We start from the raw sequence: 23,951 nt of genomic DNA, 5'->3' as shown, positions 1-23,951 counted from the left end.
GGTTAAAAGATCAATATACATACAGACATGAGTACAGTTCTGAGATCATATTCATAGTAGAGATGGTGAGTTTTGTAGTTGCAAAGAACTCTTTCAGAATTAGTCCATAGGTTTAGTCCAATGTCCATATTCAGGGTGATCCAGTTAGGACTGGAGATCTGTCTTGTGACTTAAGCTTCCCCTGCATGAAGCATCAAGCAGATCTGATATAAAAAGGATCAGGACCCAAAAGGTTTTTATATAGTTCCAGGCCTTCTCTTGACAAGTCAGAGTCCTTAGGTGAACAATAGGCAATCATGGAGATTTTGAAGTAGACCTATTTCCTAAGCATCACTGGTAATTAGCTACAGATTAACATAATACAATTGCCTGTTTTTCCACCATTCGCAGGTGATTTGCTATACATTTCAAAGAGATGAATAGAGTGATATTACTCTGTTTACAGTTCATTTAAATGTTAAAATGTCTTTTTGATCTCTGAATTAACAAAGAATGAGGAGTACTTGTGGCACCTTAGAAACTAACACATTTATTTGGGCATAAGCTTTCGTGGGCTAAAACCACTTTCCACTTCATCAGATGCATGGAATAGAAAATATGCCAGCAATGCCCCTCTGTCCATGTACACGTACATGGACACAAATCAGACGTCAAGAATTAACAAATTCAAAAGACAGTCGGAGAACACTTCAACCTCCCTGGACATGCAATTACAGACCTAAAAGTTGCAATTCAACAACAAAAACTTTAAAAAAAACGGACTCCAACAAGAAACTGCAGAACTGGAATTAATTTGCGAACTGGACACCATTAAATTAGGCTTGAAGAAAGACTGGGAATGGATGGGTCATTACACAAACTAAAAACTATTTCCCCATGCTAACTTTCCCCCCTACTGTTACTCACACCTTCTTGTCAACTGTTTGAAATGGGCCATCCTGATTATCACTACAAAAGTTTTTTTTCCCTCCTGCTGATAATAGCCCACCTTAATTGATTTGTCTCGTTAGAGTTGGTATGGCAACCCCTGTCTTTTCATGTTCTTTGTATATACATCTTCCTACTGTATTTTCCACTCCATGCATCTGATGAAGTGGGTTTTAGTCCACGAAAGCTTATGCCCAAATAGATTTGTTAGTCTCTAAGGTGCCACAAGTACTCCTTGTTCTTTTTGCTGATACAGACTAACACGGCTACCATTCTGAAACCTGAATTAGCAGAATACAGCACAGACAGGGACTGTTTCATATATATTGTTAGAGGTTAACAATGTCTATGTAAACACAAAAATTATCTACCAAAATGTCTAAGGGTTGAATCTGGATCAATTGGCCAGAAAGGATTAAGCAGCTTGCAAGCTATGTGTCACACTTTGTAGAAGATTCGTTGCAATTATAGAACAGTGGTAGCAACAATGATTTGCATGGTCATACTCTAGTCAGATAATGTCACAGTACCCAAACAGAAATAGTTCACTCAGCTTGACTCCCTGCCTTCCCTCTTCTCCCTCTACGTTCCCCCGCCAAAAAGAACAAAAATAATTATTAAACCAACAGTATTAATAAGGTTTTAGTTTAATAGTAGTTGGGAATGGCATGAGGAAGGTCATATGTTCAGGTAGTTACTTGCTTAGGGAGCGTGTACATCCTGATGCCTCCACTAAATTGTTTAAAAAACATATATGGTAAGTTATTCATATATTGAAGGCAAGTAAGAATTTTGCCAAGACTCCAAATAGGTAATGTTAACACAAAACCAACTATCATTTATAATATAAATGCTCAGAATTTAATGTTGTGTTTCTATGTCTAAAGAGAACAATGGACTAGATCTATGGAAGCTGCATCATCATACACCTCTGCTACAAATATTTAAATCATTAAGTTATAGAGGATAGCACAGAGTCATGCAAGAGTGAGAAACATTGAACAAGATCTGCCAGGCCTGTTCAGTTTGCACTGAGCATATGCTCTTAGAACTAAATAGCTGCAATAGTAACACTTCTGAGGGACTTCCTTTGCCCCACACAACAGCTGTCTAATCTTGTTACTTACACAGTAGGGCCTCTGCAGGTTGGCAGAGTTTATTTGGGGAACCCAAATACAGCTTCAGCAGAGAGGAAAGGATGGTTGCGAAGCCTCATTCTTTTGTGACAAGGCATATTTTATTTCACTTCTCTCTGTCAGCCACCCGGATCACTATTTGCTGGGCACACTACCAATCAATAGAAGCATTATTCTCCAAACCAGGACAGGAACTACAGTATGCCAGGAATCATGATCATGAAAGTGGTACAGTAAATCTCCAAAGTGCTATGTGTACTAGCTTTGTACAGCTTTAGTTATAGAATTGGAGGTCAATATCAAAAATATTCATAGGAGCTGACTGATTCTCCTCTTCTTTTCATAGAATTCATGCCCAGAAGGGACCATTATGATTGAGTCCAACTTTCTGTATAACAGGTCATGGAATTTTCCCCCAAAATAATTCCTAGATCATCTCTTTCCCCCAAAACATCCAATCTTGATTTAAGAAATTGCCAGTGATGGAGAATCCACCCTGATCCTCGGTAAATTGTTCCTAAAGTTAATTACTTATCAACCAAAGGGCAGAAACTGCTCTTTTGCTTTCTTTGCAGTAACTTGAGTTGCTGGATCTGGTTGACCAGAACTTGGAGATATGTTAGTTACTTCATCATATTTCTCCCTGCCACTTTTATTTATTCAGTTACTCCCTCTCCTTATGATGATGGCAACCTCAATACCAGGAACTCCCCCCTGTCCCCCCAAGCAATAGGGAAAGATGCAGCACCCGGTGGCACTGGTTCCTGAGCAATTCAGGTGCACACTACAAGGTCTAGCATCTTTCTGTACCGATGAATAACCGCAGCAGGACACTGTGTGTGAAAGCATGAGAGTGGTATGCAAAGATCAAGTGCCATTTATTAGTAGCCATGGCTCTTACTGGTTTGGGAAAAGAGATGATCACAGTTCTTAACAGTAGTTCTGACCAACAGAGGTCCCAACTAGCCCTCTGTTGTGGTTAATTTGCAGGATGCAAGCCCAGAGAGTCCTGCAACCAGACAGTGAACTCTTAATTGGTTAATACTACGCTAGCGTATGTGCCTGACAGCTAAGAAACTGCATTTTTGCAAGATGGTGAAAATGTTCACCATCTGTTCTTGCAAAGAAGCACTTATGAAATTTAGACATTGGCTATTGTCCCAAATCTGACAAATTAAAAAAAAAAAAAAAATCTTCAGATTAGCATCAACTTCAAATTTAAGGCACCATAGTTTAGCAGTGAAAACAGGGGTGAATTGAGATTCAGTAGACCTGGATTTCATACCAAGTTTTGCTGAGGACTGGTTGCATTATCTTGGGTATTTAAAGCAACATGGAAACTATTCGTAACAATGTTCCTCAGCTCAAAGGTCATGACCCCCAGGAGTCCCAAAAGGCAAATGGGAAGGAGTGGGGGTCACGAGGCATTGAAAATTCTATTGCAATTTAAAGCAAAGAAAATCTTGTTCCCCATTCCCTGTGGTACGCTCCATCAACCTCTCAAACACACACGAATTATATGGGCCTATTGTTATCAGATATGTTTTATTCTTACTTTTATAGTAAATACAATGTGGTTTTTTATTTATTTATTTTTACTTTGAATCAGGTTGGCAATCCCTTAAGAGGCTGATAAATAAAATAGGGGTAACAATACGTACCTACTTTTGTAAAATGCTTTGAGATCATGAGATGAAAGACTATGTACGTGCAAGCCATTTTACACAGCCTCTCAGTCTTAGTACTCTTCATAAGTAAAAGCTTTTGCTTCCTTATGAATAGAGTCTAGTGAATCCTTAGTGTAGAAGAGGTTCTATTCTATTCAAACTCTTGAATTGTGTGCATCACCATGTCATCTGAGCTGGATTCCCTGGGTCAAATTCTGTGCTCAGATACTCCTATTTGCACCAGTGTAATTCCAGTAGTTTCAATGAGAACAGAATCTATCCCCCTTGGCACATGAATAAGGAAGTGCCAGCTTGCTTTAACTAACAAATTTTGACCAACCTGAAATTCAATTTGTTTTCATTTGTTATCTGTATGGCTGTGAGAGCCTCCCGAATACAATACAGTTTCACCTACATACGTGCTCTTTGACAAACATGAAGCAGCCCAGCGACTGCAAGAGGCTATTTGGCATCTTCCGACTTGGGAAAGATCAAAAGAATTTTTAAAAGTCTAGCAGCAGCAGTTTTTGTGACAGTCTATTCACAGACAGCTTGGTGTCTCCTTTGTTCTGTATACTGCAGAGAGAGGACAGAAAATTCACTGGATCATTCTAGTTCTTGCCAGAGTACAACAAGCCAATTGCATGACGAGTTTTTCCTCATCCAGCATGCATGTCAAAATATGGAGCAGAATTACATGGCCTGAAGTACTGTTCTGTACAACCATAATCTCATGTGACCTATTAGATAAAGCAAAGAAAGAAAGGCATCTTGGGAGTGGCCATTATTCATTCACAATCTCAAGTAGAGGTTGTGTACTCTACACCTACTGTATACAAATTTTTGTGTACTACACCTACTGTGGTGCTCTGTCCTCCACTATTCTGAGCCACTTATTAGAGGCTCATAAGGTCCTCTTTGGCCTTGGCTAACAGAGCTGAATCTTCGATCGGGCAGAATGGAGCATTGAAAACTATCTATCATAATCTATAGACTCAGCATTAGTCCCGAGCTTCATGTTGCTTGAAAGCAATGTTTTAAATTTCTCTATCAAATAAAAAGGTTTCAGTGTACAAAGTGAATGGTCAAATGTACAGGGATGGAACTACAACTTACTACTCAGAGTCTGATCATCAGAATGCATTGGATCTACAGGTGTTGGACAAAAGATACTACCAGATTAGCAAACTGGGTGTGAAAACTAAGTTTATGGGTCTACTGACATGAGTGCATGTGGGAGACCACTACCAATGGCATCAGGTCATCTCCACTCAAAGTCTACTGGTAAGCACACTAGAGGCTGTGTTGATTGAGGGCACAGGTGCTATAAAAGCATGAGAAAAAATAAAAATAAAACACACACACCTTAATAGCTCTAGTCCTAACAATAAGAAAACTGAGCAGCCACCATCAACCGTCACATGAGGGAAAAGGATTGGCTATTAACTCTGCACTCAGCCAATCTACTATGAACCTCTGTAGACAAAGAGGCAACATGATCATTTGTCCAATATATTACTTATTTGTTTTTTCACATTTTAAAACAGGGACCACTGGGCTAAATTCATTTCTGCTACAGGTAGAAATTTCCTCCTGAAGTTAACATATCTTAAATCAGGCAGCTTGATTAGCTGTTTGATGGGAAGTTTTACACCTTCTTCTGAAGCATGATTATCCAGTCTCCAATGACTCACAGACTAGATTGCCCTACTTCTATCATGTGTCCAAAGGCTATTTTAACACACTGTCAACACTTGTATTGCTTGTCGTACTAATTAAAATCTTGTGGCATTGAAGTTTTCTATATCCTAGACCAATGGCTGTCCTTGCATTCCTTGATTAGAATTATTCAAGATTTGTCCTGAATAACTGTGTTTTTTAAAGGTTGCTTTAAATCTGTCAACTCAGTCCCTACACCAACTTTAAAGTACTTAAATGTATTCGATTGAGCACACCGTATTTTACAAATCCACTTTGGTTTGCCTCTACAATTGCACTACTACAGTGCATTTATGTTGAGTGCACTCAGAACAAGGAATGTTTTACTTTGGTTTATGTGCATGGTTTGTGTTTTGATATTACACAGTATAAACAATCTAATGGATTGTCTCTTATGAGAAAGGTCTTCTCTAAGAGTTGCCAGCCAATAATTGTATAACCAACAGTAGTGCTAGATGACACCGAAGGTCACACACATTCACACACACCTGGATGTTTTTTCTTCTGAACTAAAAACAACAGCTTAAAAAAAAAAAAAAACCACCACCTCACTTTTTCTGAACAGTATTTAGAGAGAAGTGAAGTGATTAATAGTAGGTCTCCACTGGTCATTCATGAGTAACTTGGAAGAGGCATGGCCTTATGTCTGAATCGTGATTCCTGAGTCATGTCTCCCTGATCTGTGATAAATGAGTGCGGTACACATGGGATAGTACAACTCTATGTGTCTATTGCAGAGACCAGTACAAGAAACCACAGCATTTCAACTCATTGAGCTCATTCCAGTACTGCCTGTAGCAAGGTTATAGTATTAGAACTGCAGCATTTAAAACCCATGGCTATGAGAGCCACGTCACTAACGCACCCATATTTCCACTTATTCCCTAGCACATTCCCTCCTCAACCCCCTTTCCGCTCTCATTCACACAAGAAAAGGTCAACAAGATCCACTGTAACTTCCTCCGGCTCCTTCCTGGTCACTGACAGGGTTCTTAGGTGCCCTGTTCCACTAGTGCGGCATTTCTCAGACCATTCTCTCTGGTTTTCCTAACACCTCTCTAATTGCTCCTTCAACATCTCCTACCCTCCTCCATTCAGTGAGACCTTGCCTGCCCCTCCTCCCCCCAAACTCTCCCCCCCCCACACACACCCCCTTACATCCTGTCTAGCGATCTCATTTGCTCACACAGCTTCCAACTAGCACCTATATACAGATGACTCAACTCCACTTTTTACTCCTCACCATGCAATCTCGCCTTCTAGCCAATTCCGTCTCTCAGCCTGTCACCCTGACATCTCCTCCCAGATGGCATACTGTCAATTAAAAAATTTAACATGCCTCAAACTGACCCCTTTACCTTTCCTCCAAACCCCTCCTGTCAATCAGGCCAATAACCAGGGAGGGGTGCATATGTCATTTTTGACACTTCTTTTATTCTCCCCCCCCCCCCCCCCCCACTCTGGGGGAGTAGGGTAAAGGGGGGGGGGGGGGGGGGGGAAGGGGAGGGAGGGAGAGAGAGGGGAAAGAGAGAGGGAATAGATTTTTTTTTTTTTTTTGTACAGACAGCCAAGGCTCTCATCCAGCCCATCATTCTCTCCAGTCTTGATTACTGATTTTTCTCTAATATTCTCTAACTGTAGTATGGCAGATAATTGAAAGTCTGCCATTTGTCAGCAGATATTCCAGAGTATCTGCGTTGGATCATGATTACTTACGGTGCGTAGATGATACTGCTTCAAATAAGTCAACTGAATATCTTGGAGGCTGGGCTATAAAAATTGCAAGTGGAGGGTATCTGCTCCTTTTATGCACAGATGTGTAGATCCATCATTGTAGTTGAAGCAGAGTGCCTTTTCGTATATCTGTTTCAATGCATGGTTAACCTGCCTTGTTGTACTTTGCCACATTGAAGAAATTGGTGTCTTGATTAATTTGTGTATGCTAGTCTATTAAAGTGCTTTCTGATCCCAATTCTCTACAGAAAATTTGAAACAAAGATCAATCAAACCACATAATTTAGGTGAAAAGGGTCAGTCTGTTTTAATTATCCAGCCTATTTCAAGATTTAAAAAGTCAGCTTGTGGTCAAAGACTACATGTAGTTTGGGGAATGTAGCCAAAATGTTACGAGAATTTGCCAATATTTGAAATTTTACTTTTTCAGTTTGAGATCAGACAATATGAAAGCTGTGGCACTAATTTTTAATGTAAGTGTCCCTTCCCAGCCAGCTTCATTCCTCTAGTCCTACATGCTTAGGGCCCTACTAAATTCATGGTCCATTTTGGTAAATTTTACGGTCATAGGATTTAAAAATAGCAAATGTCATGACTTCAACTATTTAAATCTGAAGTTTCATGGTGTTGTAATTGGAGGGGTCCTGACCCAAAAAGGAGGTAGGTAGGTAGGTAGGTGTGTGTGTTTTGCAAGGTTATTGTAGGGGGGTTGCGGTACTGCTACTCTTACTTCTGCACTGCTGCTGGCAGCGGCTCTGCCTTCAGAGTTGGGCTTCCGGCCAGCAGCCACTGCTCTCCCACTGCCCAGCTCTGAAGGCAGCGCTGCCACCAGCAGCAGCACAGAAGTAAGAGTAGCAGTACCACAACCCCCCCTACAATAGGGTAACATGGTATGGTATGCCATCCAGCTCTGAAGTCAGCACAAAAGTCAGGGTGGCAATACCGTGACCCCTTAAAATAACCTCGTGATCCCCCCTGCAACTCCTTTTTGGGTCAGGACTCCCAATTTGAAAAATACTGGTCTCCCCCCATGAAATCTGTATAGTATAGGGTAAAAGCAAACAAAACCCAAAAGATTTCACGATCCACGACACGTTTTTCATGGCCATGAATTTGGTAGGGCCCTATACATGCTCCTCATTACCTTTTCCACCGTCCTCTCCTTTTCACATCCCTTCCATGACCTAGCCTGTATAAAGCAGCAATTTCCCCCTTCCCCCAAATCCTAGAAGTAACATTATCGCTACCAACCATCACTCTTCTTGCATGTTGCATCCTTTCCTCCCACCCTTTTTCAGTCTTATCTACTCAGATTAAGCTATTCAGCTAAGGAATGGTCTTACATGCATTTGTGTAGCAACTAGCCTCAGTCCTGCTGGGCACCCTAGGTTCTACTGTCATGAAAATACAACATGCAGTTTCAGGGCACTGAATCTGAAACACTTCCTAGAATAAAACTGCACTGTTTAAACAACATAACCTGGTACCGTGCGGAGCTGAAAAAACGTAACAGGGCAAGTACTACCAACTGTCAGCAAGCTTATTAATGGCTGTAGTGTTCCTTGAAGTAACCCTATTCTTTGCCTTTGCCATAATTAAGGTTAAGATTTTGTCACAGGTATTTTTAGTAAAAATGTCAGGGACGGTCACAGGCAATAAACAAAAATTCATGGAAGCCCACGACCTGTCCCTGACTTTTATTAAAAATACCCCGGGGTGGGATGCGTGGGGCGCAGTGGACACTAATAGTTGTGGGTTCACTGCTGCCCCCTGCTCCAGCCCTGCCACTCTGATGGGGCCTGAAGCCAAAGTAGTCATGAAATCTGTGACCTCCATGACAAAAATCATATCTTTAGCTACAACCATAAGGCTCCTCTCTCTGTAGTGAGAGAAAGAAGCATTCAACCAACTATATTTTCTTGATGAACCAGACTGTTCCCTAGTGGACTGCACAGGATTAAGGCAGGTGCCACATATTGCTGCTTTTCTATGCAAGGAGGGAATGAGGTGCAGGGAGGAACACATACCAATTTGTTTTCTTCTTCCAATTAAGACCGTACATATATATTGATTATTCCTACCCTCATCACAGAAGCTGCCAAGAACCGAATAGTAAACAACACCTGGTAGTTCATCAGAGACTTTGAAAACAAATTTCTATGTAAGAAATAAATGTACTTATCAGATTTTCTGTTGGTTGCTTTTCCCCTGTTAACGGGGATGTGTGTGAAGACAAGATCTCTTAATATTCAACCCCTGCAGTAATTATTTGTGATGTCACTAAGCAGAGCGTATTCCTAGAGCAGGAGGAAAAAATGAGCTCTTAAAAAACAAGAGATCTTGTGTTTGTCATTAGTGGGAGATCAGGGAAGAGCTGCACGAACAATAATCTATTGCATAAAACACGACTGGCTCTTAAGAGAGCAGGATAAATTCCCATAGACATATGGGTACAGGGCACTAAGTGTGCTAGTGGGACACTATCCCTTGTGAGGGAGTGACATTGGCAACACTGCTGGGGTTCTACCAAGGATGGCAGCCTTAAGCTCCAGAAAAGGCACCATGGGAAACAATGCATGAAAGACTGCCCTGGAGATACACATGTCTCTAAGGTTTTCCTATAGTAACCATCACTTCAGTATCCAAGGTTAGCATCTCCTGGTCATACTAGGCCGGCCTACTTTGGGAACTACACTGGTTAGCTCTACGCTCTGCTGGAGTGGGGCTTGTGGAAATTTGCACTGCTGTGCCCCCATTCCCAGTGGACTTTCTTCTGCTTGGGCCCAGAGCCTGGCCTCCCCTAAAACCACCAGGCCTTCACCACTGCCTCCTCTTTTTTATAGTCTCTGTAACTTGTACGATATCCACAGCTGAAATATATTTAATGCACAAAGAAAATAACAGTGAAAATACAAGTGTTCTAGGTGCCCTGACCTCCTACAAACTCCTACAAACGCACAATGCAGGCAGCAGCATTAAGGAAAGTCAAACCAACAAATTAGATCAACTCAATCATCCTGCGAGAGTCAGCCACATACATACCCTCAACCTTTCATTTATTTGCTCAGGCTCTTGGCGTTTTTAGGAGGGTTCCCATTTAAAAAGAGATCTCCAAAATTTTACCCTCCCCTCTTGCCTTCAGTCATCAGCTTTACCAGGAAATGCATCTTTCAGAGATGAAATGTGTAGTTGCACTACATGTATGTCTGCAAATCCCAGCCAACAGTAATTTTGGAAGTGACTAGTAGCTCCATCTAGCGACTGAAATAAACAGGACCTGGGAGAGGATGGATTTAGAAGGCTTAGAGACTGCTTATGCAAACATCCTCCCTAGAGCAAGTCTCTAAGAGGAATTGTCTTGGATTCCCCTTGCCAAGCAAACTAATAGAAAAAGTATTAGTGAGAATCCTCCTCTACTCCTCCTATTCAGAAGCAGGAGAATTAGCACCTTAAAAAGAAAAAAAAATCATGGAAGGCTATTGCAAGAGTTGATAATTGTATTTGCTTCTGAAATTACATCAAATTATTTCTTCTTCCCCACCACAAGCTAATTTAAAACTCCTGCAAAATACAGAGAATTGGTAAATTCCATATAGCATATGCACAATAGTTATTCTTTATGCTCCACTCAATGTGACAACAAGCAACTTTCCAGATAGATTTCAGTTTTCAGGCACACCTTGGCAAAGGGATTTCCCTACCTTTCTATCACCGAAGTAAGTCCCTTACCACAAACCAGATCCTAGCAAATGAGTGTAACCAACTGCTACTAGGATTGTTCCATAATAGAACTTTGATCATCATTCAAAAAGCCTTCAAAGCGCCCAGTGTCTAGGACTGGGTCTCAAGATGGAGTTTTGAGTAGCATATGTAAGAACCCGGACTTTAGATATAGCCCAAAAGTCATTCTTAGTTCAGAATGGAAGTGCTTTTAAAAACAAACAAAAAAAAAACCCCACCGAACTCCCCCCTCCCCCCCAGAGTTTTCTCTTCCTTATTTGAGACATGTTTCCCCAAGGAAAGATAAAGGGTGAGGTCACGGGTGCAAAATAGGATGAGGGTGCAGGAGCCAAATTTTAAGGGTTTGAGTTACCCATGGATGGCCTCAGGGCTGCTTCCTGAAAAGGGGAATAACTAGATCGATCGCTCACCTTTCTGTTCTAACCTCAAGATAAAACCTTTTCCACCAATCATACCAAGTTCACACTACTTCATCTGGAATCATGTGGCCAAAAAGGAAATCATCAAACCCCACAAAATAAAATTGAGAACCTTTGCAATGAGCCAACACCGCCATCTCTTCTGAAGGAATACTCAACCTGCTGGAATTGAAACAGCATCAAATTAGTGTGGGATCACAATCAGGGCCCCTTCTCCCACAATAGGAAGAAAACCAACCCCCCCCCCCCACCACACACACTATCCTGGAGCCCTTTCAATTCAACTATGTCATACTATGTCATTCCGGTGCCTGTCAATCTGAAAGTGAAATGGATCTCGTCATTTTCCAAGCTCAGAGAAGACAAAAATAAGTCCCAGAGTACCAAGCAGTAAGTTTGGTTCACTGGGCAGTACTGGGGACCTTGGAGGGCACAAATTCAATACACGTATGCACCACTGAAATCAATAGGCTTCTGCATGTGAAAAGCTTTTTACGATCAGAAACAGACTTCTCACTCCTTCTGGGATAATAAGCCAAGGTGTTATTTGTAGCACACAGATGTATATACAGTCAATTGAAAGTGTCCCTTTAACACAACATACCATCAACATTTAGAAGTTTGAATGCACTTCCTTTGACAGCTCACCAACAACAAAAAGGAAGACACTCTAAAGTACACCCTGTATTCATTTCTTTCAACAACACGTATCAATATTTACAAGGGCCAGTTTATTAATTTAGTATGCATACTATAATACAGACTTGCAAAGAAGCCAGCAGATCTTAAGATTCAAATCCTGCTCACATTACTCATTCAAGTAGCCCCACAATGAGTCTATTCATGCAAGTAAGACCAGCAGGATTTGGGTCTAAATTCAGACATTAGCAAACATAACTACAAACACCACTTTTTAAATGTGGTGGTTAAACAGAAAGAAAAATGCAACAATTACCCATTCAAATTCACTTTTATTCTAAGGGTCATTCATAAAAACGCACTATAAAACATGTTCTGAGTCACCCAAGGACATCAGTATTTCCTAATGCAGCTTCTTGGTCTCTTGCTTTTAAATGGTCTTCTTTACAACCTCAGACCATACTTAAATAGGCCTGAAGCAACACTGAATTCCTTCCCCAATTCCCTAAACAAAAGTTCCATGTAGCACTGGTTCCCTCACCATATGTGCACATAATAAAGTCACATTTGCACCTCTCTCATGCAAAGAGAGTCTGATTGTCTAATGCAATACAGTAATAATTTTTCAGTACCAAACAATATGAAAAATAATTGAAATAAAGAAAATAGTTGATTGTTTCTTAAAGTTATCATCATTTAGAAATACACTTGGCATTTTTTGTTCCATACTGGGATTAGATATACCACAAGGGACCATATAAATTCTTCTCCGTTTCAAAAACCTGTTCAGTAAGTAGATGATTCAGATCCATGGTTGACTAGTCTAGGGTATGCCTGCCTCTAATATGCAATCCATTCTGTCATATTTGAGTGATTGAATAGCGTAACTGTGATTACTGACAATAAAAATAGTATAGAAATACCTACCAAGATTATAAAAATATAGAAATGCTAGGATTTTGACAATATCAGAAGAAAACTGCTAATGAAAAGTGATAAATATTTCCAGTTTTTCCACCCACATTGCAGAAGGAAGAAAGAAACAGGTATAGAGATTTAAGCAGATTTTTATCAATATCATCCAGAGGAAAAGAAAAAGGATGGAGGGGACTCAGGGTTATTGTACAGAATCATATTTACCTAAATCTAATCCATGGGCAGTCATATATCATCTGAGACGAAATGCTGTGCAAGGACTAAACTTCATGGGGTAATCAGACCTAGTGTAGGTGTGATCAGGATACCTACTATAAGTGTGATGTCACCTCTCCTTTATTCTTTAGGGGCTGAATCCAACTCATTGGGAAGTTAATGGGAACCGTTCAAAATACCACTTTAGCTGCTTTTTGCTGACTTGCAACTTGGTTGCTGATCAAAACCTCTAAATCCCTTGCTATCAAAGTGAAAACTATCCTTAATTTTGGTATTTATCTGCCAGAGTGCTAGGAAAAAAATAATAATTCTGTGAAATCTTATGAGCTAGTGCAGTTATCTGAAAGACAGGAACTGGGTTAGACTTCCCTTATAACTGCATAAGCATGATATCATTATCCCATATTTCATCTGTTTGACCATAGCTAAGTAAGATTTTAAATCTGAAATCATAAGATATCTATAGGACTTCTTTGTAAAGACAAAGTCCTGTCATTAAGACTGAGTACACTGGCTATGCCATATTTTAAATAAATGCGGACAATTAAAACCAACCAACCAACCGAAATACGGTGATTCAAAACTTTGAAGCATAGGTGAAGAATCCAAACCTGAACATTATACAAGAGACCCAAATATTTGCCAGCTTCTCATGTTTTTTTAATCTTCCTACCTCTTCCTTTAAAATTAGTGCCTGGGTGTAACCAAGGGTTACAGACAGATAAAAGGAATACACTCTAAACCCTAGAATTTGTAATTGAAATGAAGCACTTGTTTGGGGCCAAATTCTCAGCTGGTGTAAGTAGAAGGAGCTATGCTGATTTTACACCAACCTAGGATACAGCTCACAGAGTACACCCAGATCAATTTCATTATCCTAAATCCCTTTTTAGGGTCTGTTTTTTGTTTTTTTTAAACTACTTAAATAATGTTTTGGAAGCAGCTATAGTAAAGAGGTGGGAATACAGAGCCTAAATTGGGCCTAGTGATCCACCTAGCTAGGGACTCACCTGCCCACCGTGAGACTTGAGAGGCACGGTTATTATGATTTCTATTCAGTAGTGCCTAGTGGCTCCAGGATCACCTGATTGTCTCGTATAGTTTCAGTGTCCTGGCTAGTCCCATCAACAGCAGTTTCCTCCCCATCTCCTCCAGTTTCAACTTTCTGGCCTCCTTCTCCCCACCCCCTCCTGTTCCTTGCCTGCCCAACCACCTCTCCCAATATTACATCTCTACTGTCCCAGATCCTGCTGCGTCCGTGTTGGGCCCAAGTGACCCACCTCTGTCGGCCACAATTCCATTGTGTTACCACACACTGTATTACGTGTACAAATGGACATTACAGTACAATGGATTGTACTGTAGCCTCACTACATGCATATCAGCAGCATCAGATCCAGTGAAGGCAGCTAGGGCTTGAAGCGTCTAATAGCAGACAAAGAGGCTGGCAAGGTAGGGGTCAGGGAAAGCGGGGAATGGGAGGAAGTGAGCTTGGTTGTATGCTAGAAGAGTGGAAGAACTGGTGACTTGAGGAGTCAATCTCATCCCTTCCTCCCATCCCTGCTCACCCCAGTTGTTAATGCCGGATCACGTGTGCATTCTATACTGGGGTGGAGCTACGCAGGGAGCTAGAGGTTTCCTGGTTTGGTATTAAAAAAAAAAAAAAAAAAAAAAAAAAAATCTAGTCACCCTTTACCACCACTCCTGGGGCTGTGCAGTTTTCTGAGGCTCCATTATTTCTAATGACACCGCATAAGCTGTTAGATTCATCTGCTGCGTCTAGCAAACCGCTACCAAGAGTTCCTACCAAGAAGCAGGAAAATGCTGGGCCAGATTCTGATGCCCCATTGAATGGGTCTGTTCAAGGTCAATTGAGGGTAACTGTCTGAGTAAGGTATTGAGCAAGGTGAGTAAGGGGTATCAGAATCTGTCCCTTAGTAATCAAAGAAAGGAAGGACAGAAAAAGCACACACAGCAATAAAATGGAAGATTAGTGTGCCTGGTATTTTCAGAAACTGCTGGTGGGACTCTTGAAAGAGATTAGTTTTCCTTTATTTGTATTACATTTTAATTTTTAAAGGATATTTGAGTACTTTTTTGAAATGTGGATCTTAGTTAAACACATCTTAGGTATCATTTCCTATATTGCTCCAGTGCGGTTCTCCTCTGGTTCTCTGTGGACAAACTTTGATAATTTTCTATGTGACATGTTTCTGTAGCTGAGTGTTCAAAGTCCTCAAACTTTCTGCCTACACTGTAAATGAAAGAAAAGGGCAAATCTCGCAGATTATCAACTGTCTGTTGGATCAGGGGAATAAGAAAGAGAAGGCACCTGAAGCTAAATTGTACCTTCAGATAAACCCAATGGAAGATGACTGTGTAACAGGAATTGTTTATGAGTATCTGAGCACAGAATTTGGCCTCTGGTGACAAAGCTGCCTTGACATTTGCCAAATGGAATGTTGTGCTTAGGACTACAAGCCTGGCCCCACTAACCACAGCACCTTCTTTGACAGAGGTGAAACTAAATTATCCTCTTGCTCCCACAGCGTTACCCTTAGAGCTGGCTGGATCTCGGTTTAGTTGGAAAATGCCAGTTCGCCAAACCTGAAATTTCTTGTGAAAGCAAGATGGATCCAACGAACTTTTACGGAATCACAGGCCGGTTTCACTTCTTGCTAATTGCAGCAGTGACACTGACAAGAATGTCAATTTCGCGCCGCAGCTGGGAGCAAATTTTGTTTCAGAAACACCATGTGTCAATGTTTCCAAAACAAAGGGTGTTTGTTTGTTTTGGTTTGGGGGGGGGGGGGATTTCAGGTTTGGGGGAAAATGTCTAAATAACAAACGCTCCGATGATCTGGAAATCCCACATTTCAGACATCTCTGGTTACTGACTACAATGTGCTTAACCAAAGGAAATGAGGAAACATTTTGACCTCTGTTACATATCTAGGGCTAAATACTGTATTCTATACACCAGAATCTAGATTCTTTATATGAGAATTCTAAATCCAGAATCATTCCACATTAGCCTTTAGACTGAGAATAGATTACCTGCAATGTCATACCACATTGCGCTGTCCAGCCAGTGGCCAGAAGAAAAGATACATGACCAAAAATTTACTCTTGCACATATACAGTATTTGTGCACAGTTCCCAATGGCTTCAAGAGGAGTTGCTCCTATCTATATGAGGGTAGAATTTGGCCCATGATATTTTTATTGGCAGATAAAAATATGTTCTTACTTTTAGAAGAAGGAAGTGAGGAACAGAACAGTCTCTGCTCACAGGATAGAGATGAAGCAGGAAAGAAAGACCCTAACTGGAAACAGGAATCTGACATATCAAGGCCCTTCTGTGTGCCTAGGGAGGAAAAACAGAAATGGGAGCATCAGAGCTCCAAAAAGATTGAGTAGCAGCATTAAAATGACTGGTTGGGTAGGAAATATTCCTTGATTTAGGGAAAGAGACTTGAGTAGGGAGGCAGAACTGATTGGGGAGAGATTTAATTGGAATAGAAATAGACAGAATTGACTGGGATTGAATGGGTTTATTTGTCGAGCACAATAGTGAATGGGGGAGTGAAGATCCAGTAATGGAAATTAAACATCCACTGATGTGCAGAGTTGGTGTGGCTTTGGGGGTGCCATTTTTCATCCACTTAGTAGGCTTGGATGAGAAGGTGTTGGTAAAAATTTTCCAGCCCCGTCTACCTTAATTACTGCCTAGTCCGACAAAATGGGTGGGAGAAATCGAAATGCATATTGTCATTTGGTTTTGGGAATATTAAGGATAACTAAAAATAATTCCTAAACACTTCTTTAAAATTTGAACAACTACACTGCTGAATCATATTTCTTAGACCTGGTTCTAATCTCACTGATACTGGTTTTACACTGGTGTAATTCCATTGACTTTAAGGGAGTTACTCCTAATTGACACTCCTGTGAGTAAGATCAGGCCCCATTATGCATTTGCAGCAATTTATTTCCAGGCACTGTGGTAGGCTCCAGACCGGGGTGGGCAAACTACAGCCCGTGGGCCAGATCCGTCCCACGAGCTGTTTTAAGTGGGCCCACGAGTTGCACCATACGGCTTGGCCCTGCTTTAGCCGGGGTGCTGGGTCAGGGGCCACACCATGTGGCTCCTGGAAGCTGCGGCATGGCCCTGCTCCAGCTCCTACGCACTCCAGTGGGAGCTGCAGGGGTGGTGCCTGCGGATGGGGCAGCGTGTAGAGCCGCCTGGCCGCGCCTCTGTGTAGGAGCCGGAGAAGGTACATGTCACTGCTTTGGGAGCCGCTTGAGGTAAGAGCGGCTCGGAGCCTGCACCCCCTGACCCTCGCTGGTCACCTGCCTGGGACCTTCTGAGTAATTTCCATCCATGTCAAGGCCTCTTTATGCTACCAGAAAGGCATAAAAGGGCCTTAGTGTAACTGAAAATCAGGTCCTTCGTCTCAGGCTGTAAGTTCTGTGGGATAAAATAAACATTCTTTAATGTTTGGAATGCACCTAGCACATTGTAAGTGCTACCAGAAACAAATAAGAATATTAATAACTAAGATAAATCATGATAATAGCTGATCCCTCTCCCTACAATATGTTCAGGCAGTTCACATTTCCCGTATTGTTCTGTTTAAATAAAAAATGTACAATAGCGATCAAAATTGTTTGGCTTGTCAAATCTTCTATTTAGTGTGACTCTTAAAGGACTGCACATAATAAAGAAAGGTTTCTAACTGGTAGTGGCATTTTAGTCAGGAGTGAATTCTAAAGCATTGAGGTCTTTTATGCCTTTAAAATCATCACTTTTGAAATAGTCAATTATTTCTCCATTCTACGGGAGGCCCACATGAATATTCAAGCAATTTGATTATTCAGTGAAAAGTTCTTGGAGTTAAAACATATTCCGTTCTGCAGACACAAATCACTACACTAGAATGCTTAACACTTTACAGTGCTGAGGGGGGGGGGAAAAAAAAAAAAAAAAAAAAACCCCCAAAAAAGAAGAAAAAAAAAAAAAAAAAAAAAAAAAGCTCTCTCAGTGAGCGGCATAGAGGCAATGAAGAGTAAAATATTTCAGCATATCCTAGAACTGCCCCCTAACATGTTCACCATCTTTCCCCAGTGCAAAAAAGCATGGACTCCACACACCAACAACTGCAATCTAAACTCTAATGTCTCCCATCCACAGCTTCACCTACCTGCTGCTAGCCAGATCCTGTGCCTTGTTTTCACTTATGACAGTTTTACACCAGTGGAGCTACCTTGACTTCAATGGCGCTACTGCAGATATATACAGGTCTCAGTGACAGGAGAACCAGGCCCTTAAAGTTTGAATCCAGCGGGTCCCTCTCTAACCTCCAGAAACATCCATTTCTGGTCTCACCCGGCTAATTGCCCAGCCCAAGGGTGGAGATGCAGGTTCCTTGGGGCAGGTAGATTTGAGATCAGTGAGAGACTGTGGCTGCAGGGAGGTGAAGTGAGTCAGGACCAGCTTCAGGGAAGATTAGCAATTTGCTCCACCTCCCTACTGCCAAACCCTTCCTGATACCAGAACCCTTCTGACAGCCATCAACTGGCTGTGTTAGATCACAGAATCATAAAATATCAGGGTTGGAAGGGACCTCAGGAGGTCATGTAGTCCAAACCCCTGCTCAGAGCAGGACCAATCCCTAGACAGATTTTTGCCCCAGATCCCTAAATAGCCCCCTCAAGCATTGAACTCACAAGCCTGGGTTTAGCAGGCCAATGCTCAAACCACTGAGCTATCCCTCCCCTAAATAGGTATCTGGGAACTAAACAATTCCTTAAGGTTTAAATGAAAGCCAACATCTTAGATACTCTTTTGGTACAGAAAATGTAGTTTATGTGAACTCTACAAGATTAACAAGCATATAGTCCATTATCTATTGATCCACCAAGGAATCATTTATTGCATTCTGAATTTGCTGTGGTTTAACCCACAGAAGCAATTCTATCTCTTCATTCTTTCAGGTCAGCAATTAAATCTGTCATTTAATAAAACAACATTAGCTAAAATAAAGACACTTTGCAGATTATTTGTATTACAATACAGGATACTAAGCTGTATACAAAAGGATAGGGGTAAATGGGAAGAAAATCAGACTCATTTTTCTAACACACTTAGGGCCAAATTCATCATTGCTATAAATCCACTGAAGTGAATGCTATTGCATTTATGTCTCCATGTACAAAGTGCAAAACAAATACTTTCAATCTAAAATGAATGTATTAGATTGAAGGGGGAAAACAACCTAAAAGAAATAACAAAAGTAAAGTCTCAATGAGAAAGAGCAGAGCGTGTGTAGTCTCAAATCTGAGAACAAAATATAGCTGTACTGTGCTCACCCAGTGAGCTCAGAAATTTAAAAGTTCAGCACAGAAAAAAAACCCCAAAAGACTGTAGAGATTCTCACATCATGACTTAATTCCACTCTCTCTGTCTAAAAGCCATAACAATAGCATATAAAAATCATGGGTGTTGAAAGGCATATGATATACCACAGTGTACAGTTGTAATGTCTGCATTTTACCAGCAGTTCTTAATCATGCCATTTTCTAAATAGCAACCTCTACATCTAAATTCACGTACTCTGGCAGCAAGCACATTGTGTGTCCTGGAGTCCGCCCTCCGAGTTTCTAGGTATACTAAGGGAGAGTTTATGAGGACATTTTAAATAGGTTGCTACACCCTGATGCAGATTATAGTGTTGTTTCTCTGAATGCAAACATGAAGTGCAGTGCCATGAGAGCTGTTGCTTATCTCTACAGCTGTTCAAACTTTAACATCACAACTGAGCGGGACCTGCAAACATTCTGTATGCAGGGCTACCAACTCTGGCTTCTTTAGCATTCACATGCAAGCCCTGACTTTTGAGAGTATTGCACCACACTGAAATTCAGTTGAGCGTTTGGAGCTTGGGAAAACTCTCCTGTTTTTAAAAAGTCTGAATCAAGAATTAAGAACATTTTGGGACAGATCCTCAGCTGGTCTCAATGGGCATAGCTCCAGGGTTCAGCCCTTTCTTTTCACATGCCTGAAAGCATGTGATTTATTTTACCCTTGGGTGAATGCTTTTTGCCTCCAGACTGATGTGCACAATTAGTTTAAAAGATCTTGTAACACAGAGTTCAGGAGGGATATAAAATAATGATCTAGTTTTACACCTTCCCAAAACACATAAAAACAGACTGCAGAATGAGGTTATAGCTAGGAGTTCTGCTTTGTTATCATTTAAAGGACTAAATATGTTTCCTTGTGGCTGCAAGTGCATGAAATGCTATCTGAAATGGTGTCAATTTGCTCTAAACTGATATGTTGTGGCAATAATATTTCTCAATCAGTTACATTGTGAATGAAAAGCTGTGTATTTTACTTCTACATAGAAGATTTTCTTGTACACGCCACACTATATTCTAGCTTAACTCATTCTCCCAGCAGTGGGGCAGAAGTGTTAACTACAGCAGAATTTGGCGTTCTATGAGTTTGCCTACACATGGAGTTATTCCAGAATAGCTATTCCTGAATAATTCCTTGTATGGACAGTTTTATTCCAGAAGAAGAGTATCGGGTTTTGGTTTTGCAACTACTGTCTCTCTTGCCCCTAATTCAGAATGACCCTGTGCCTCCAAGTGAGTGTATTACAGGTTTCATCTCAGCAGAACAGGAAATGGATTCTTAAAATATACAAGAAGCCTCTTCTCCCCCTCACCCCCCCAAGAGATCAACTGCTTCAAAGGAATGAATTGGGCCACTCAAAATGTAAAATGTCCCACAAATGTATCCACCTATAAAACAGATTTAATATATCTATATCACCCCTTTAATGAAAAAAAAAACACTATCAAAAAAGACCCACCAAATCGACTGCAGATCGCTCTCCAGTCGACCCCTGTACTCTACCCCCGGCGAGAAGAGCAAGGTAAGTTGACCGGAGATTTTCTCCTGTAGACCCACCGCGGTGTAGACCCCACGGTAACTTGACTTAAGGTACGTCGACTCTAGCAACGTTATTCACGTAGCTGGAGTTGCGTAGCGTAGGTCAATTTACCGCAGTAGTGTAGACATAGCCTGAGTTGCCAAAGTGGATTTGCACCTCTTCTCCTGTACTCCTAGCTGTTCTGCTCCTTCTGAGCCTGTTGAGATTGAAATAGACAGGAATTCTCTAGAGATCACTTGTCAATTTCACTTATCTCCTTCCTCAAGGACAGATTTCCAGAGGAGTAGACAGCTGGCAAGATATTTAACTTAATTTATTTAGACATATATAAATGTGTCCACTCCTGCCTCTAAAAGAGAAAATTAAATTAATTAGTTATATCCAGACATATACAGACTGGCCCCATGTCCCTTACTAAAACCCCATGACACTCAATCCTGTCCATCCCACACTAAGATTATAACTCTCCACTCCTATCTGCTAAGGAGATTAGTGCATCCACAATCACAACAAACCCAACACTCTAGGGCAGTGGTTCTTAAGCTTTACTGCAGCCTGCACCCCTTTGGTTCTCAAAATATGTTCTCGCACCTCTTAACAAAAATCAACATATGTTCTTGCACCCCTTAAACCTAGATATATTTGTTGTTTGTATATTACAGTAATCATTAAAAAATGTATAATGTTAATAAAATACATAGGTTTGATGAAACTAAGTAGTTGTACTTACGTGCCTGAGGTTAAATTTGTGTTTTCAATAATTTACCTTCAAAAAAAAAAAAAATCTGGCATCTCTCACACCCCCAGAAAGGGCATCTCACACTCCCAGGGGGTGTGTGCGTGCACCCCAGGTTTAGAACCACTGCTCTAGGGTTATTCTAAGTGGACCACTGAATTATGGTTTATTTTTTATTTGGAAAGCTAACTGAGCCAAAAAAAAAAAAAAAATGGGGGAAGAGGGAGAACGAAACATTTTGTGCGTGTCAACCTTGACAGTGTCCATTTAAGTGACATCTGCCAGGAAAATAGGATAATCCAATTTCTGCTGAAAGTTTGCATAGTCCCCTCATGAGCAATAATGGTGAAACTCAAATAGCCCTTCAGCGTAGCAGAATCAATATAACCTTTTCATTATTGTGAAGCAACTAGCTATTGATTGCAAGGAAACCTCTCTGCTCCCCCAGGAAAACCTCTTAATACATTGACTGTTCAGCAGCAGGAATTTATTCCAGATACAACAAGGTTTCAGAATGCAGGAATAGGAGGGAGACAATGTCCATTTTGGTATGCAAGCCACAAGTTGAACTGCTCACATTTTATACACAAAAACTAGCCACTATAAACAAGAAGCAGATTTCTGCTCCCATTTATGCCAATGTAAAACTTGATGTGAATTCAACTGCATCCTTCAGCTAAACTTGATGTAAATCCAGAATACCCATCAGCAGACCTTGCCCTTAACTGTCCTACATTTTAAATAACACAGAACTAGGGAGACCAGTTCTGTTCCATTTACATGTCATGCAATCCTACTGACTTTCATGGGGCATAACTGAGGACCAAATGTTTTCCAGGTTGTCTAGTGCTATAAAAGTGCTAGTACTTAACTACAATCACCCTCGACAATGAGTAAAAACTACTGTCCGCCGTGACAAAATTCTTTTATTTAAAACTGGAGGTAGAACATAACAAGAACGCTTCAGCAAACATCAGCAGTAACCTCTTATTAAAGTAAAGCAGAACCTTGTCAGCGTTCAGAAAATATAAGAGTGCTGTAAGTTATAAAATCATATACAAAAGTCAAACAATAAAGCGGGACAAAGTGGCAGGGGGGGGGAAAAATCACAACTAAGTTCATAATAAAAGTGTAAAGAATGGGGAAAACATTGTGCCAACCTCTTTTCGTTTTCCTTAGAGCTCTTAAGCACACGTGTAAGTTCTATCAGCAATAAAATGGAAGCATTGACACCTTGATGCTCTTTTAAACCAGCTGTTTGATATGCAAATATTAAGCAGAGGGCACCAAGCAACAGTTTTCTAGTGACCTGTCCCTGAAGATGTATACCTGCTGGCATATAAATCCACATGCCTTAGAAAAGTGTGATCTTCAGAAAAAATAAAAATAAAAAGCCTTTACAATAGAATCTGAAATGACCAAAAGGTAGAAGAAGCAAAGAAATAAAAAAGAGCTGTTTGCCATTTGAGGCCTAACTTCCTTTTCACATAATTGCGGAGCAGTTATGAACACGCTAGATGGGTGTGAGGACATTCCAGCGAGCAGTAATGCACAGCCACTCTCTCTCGCTTTCTCTCCCCTGCTTAACAAACTCACCAGCTTGTAAACTTGGGTGTCGGATTTCAGGGACCGATGTTTGCTTTACCTTTCCGTCCCGCACTCAACTCCTCCTAGGCAAACGCAGTTTTTGGTTGGAAATGTTTAAAAGTGCCAGCCAAGAAACTTACTCTGATAGTCCTGAGCGATTGTGTAGATCCCGCTGCTGGCAGGGCAGGGAAGGAGTTGAAGTCTGTTTCAGCACCACCCCTGGGAGCTAACCTGACAAGGCTTCTGTCTGAAAGGCTTGTGTGAGAAGAAGGCGTGCCCTGACTGCCTGTACACGGATACAAGGAACTAACCCCGGGCAAATCTTGCTTGTGACTCAACTGCAGGCACTAACTGCTAAATACACACTCTGCCCTTTGTTAAAGGCTCTACCCTGTTTGATGTTCTGCACACAGGCTAACAGCTGTGTGGTAGCAGTGTCAGGCTTAATAAAATGTGATCAGCTGCTGCAGGTTATCAGCACCAATTTAAGACCCTTTTTAGCATGGGGGGTTGCATTGATTAACCTAGCAG

At 41.0% G+C, this 23,951-nt stretch overlaps 1 protein-coding gene across 2 annotated transcripts in view; it reads right to left on the bottom strand.

The window, feature by feature from the left end:
* RAB27B (RAB27B, member RAS oncogene family) overlaps positions 1-23,626 on the bottom strand; it is a 36,893-nt gene extending 13,267 nt beyond the window's left edge. The window contains exons 1-2 of one of the 2 annotated variants that reach the window (XM_024197168.2): positions 23,561-23,626; positions 11,456-11,505 (exon numbers count right to left, since the gene is read on the bottom strand). The gene's annotated coding sequence lies outside the window, so the exon portion shown is untranslated. The remainder of the gene's footprint in view (positions 1-11,455; positions 11,506-23,560) is intronic. The other variant, XM_024197169.2, reaches the window with a different exon arrangement.
* Positions 23,627-23,951: the final 325 nt, after the last annotated feature.

Source organism: Terrapene carolina, unplaced genomic scaffold (assembly GCF_002925995.2).
Source record: "Terrapene carolina triunguis isolate 2854851 unplaced genomic scaffold, T_m_triunguis-2.0 Scaffold69, whole genome shotgun sequence".
NCBI lineage: Eukaryota > Metazoa > Chordata > Testudines > Emydidae > Terrapene > Terrapene triunguis.
The sequence above is the reverse complement of the archived record's forward strand: the minus strand, read 5'-3'. Positions and strand labels throughout refer to the sequence as shown.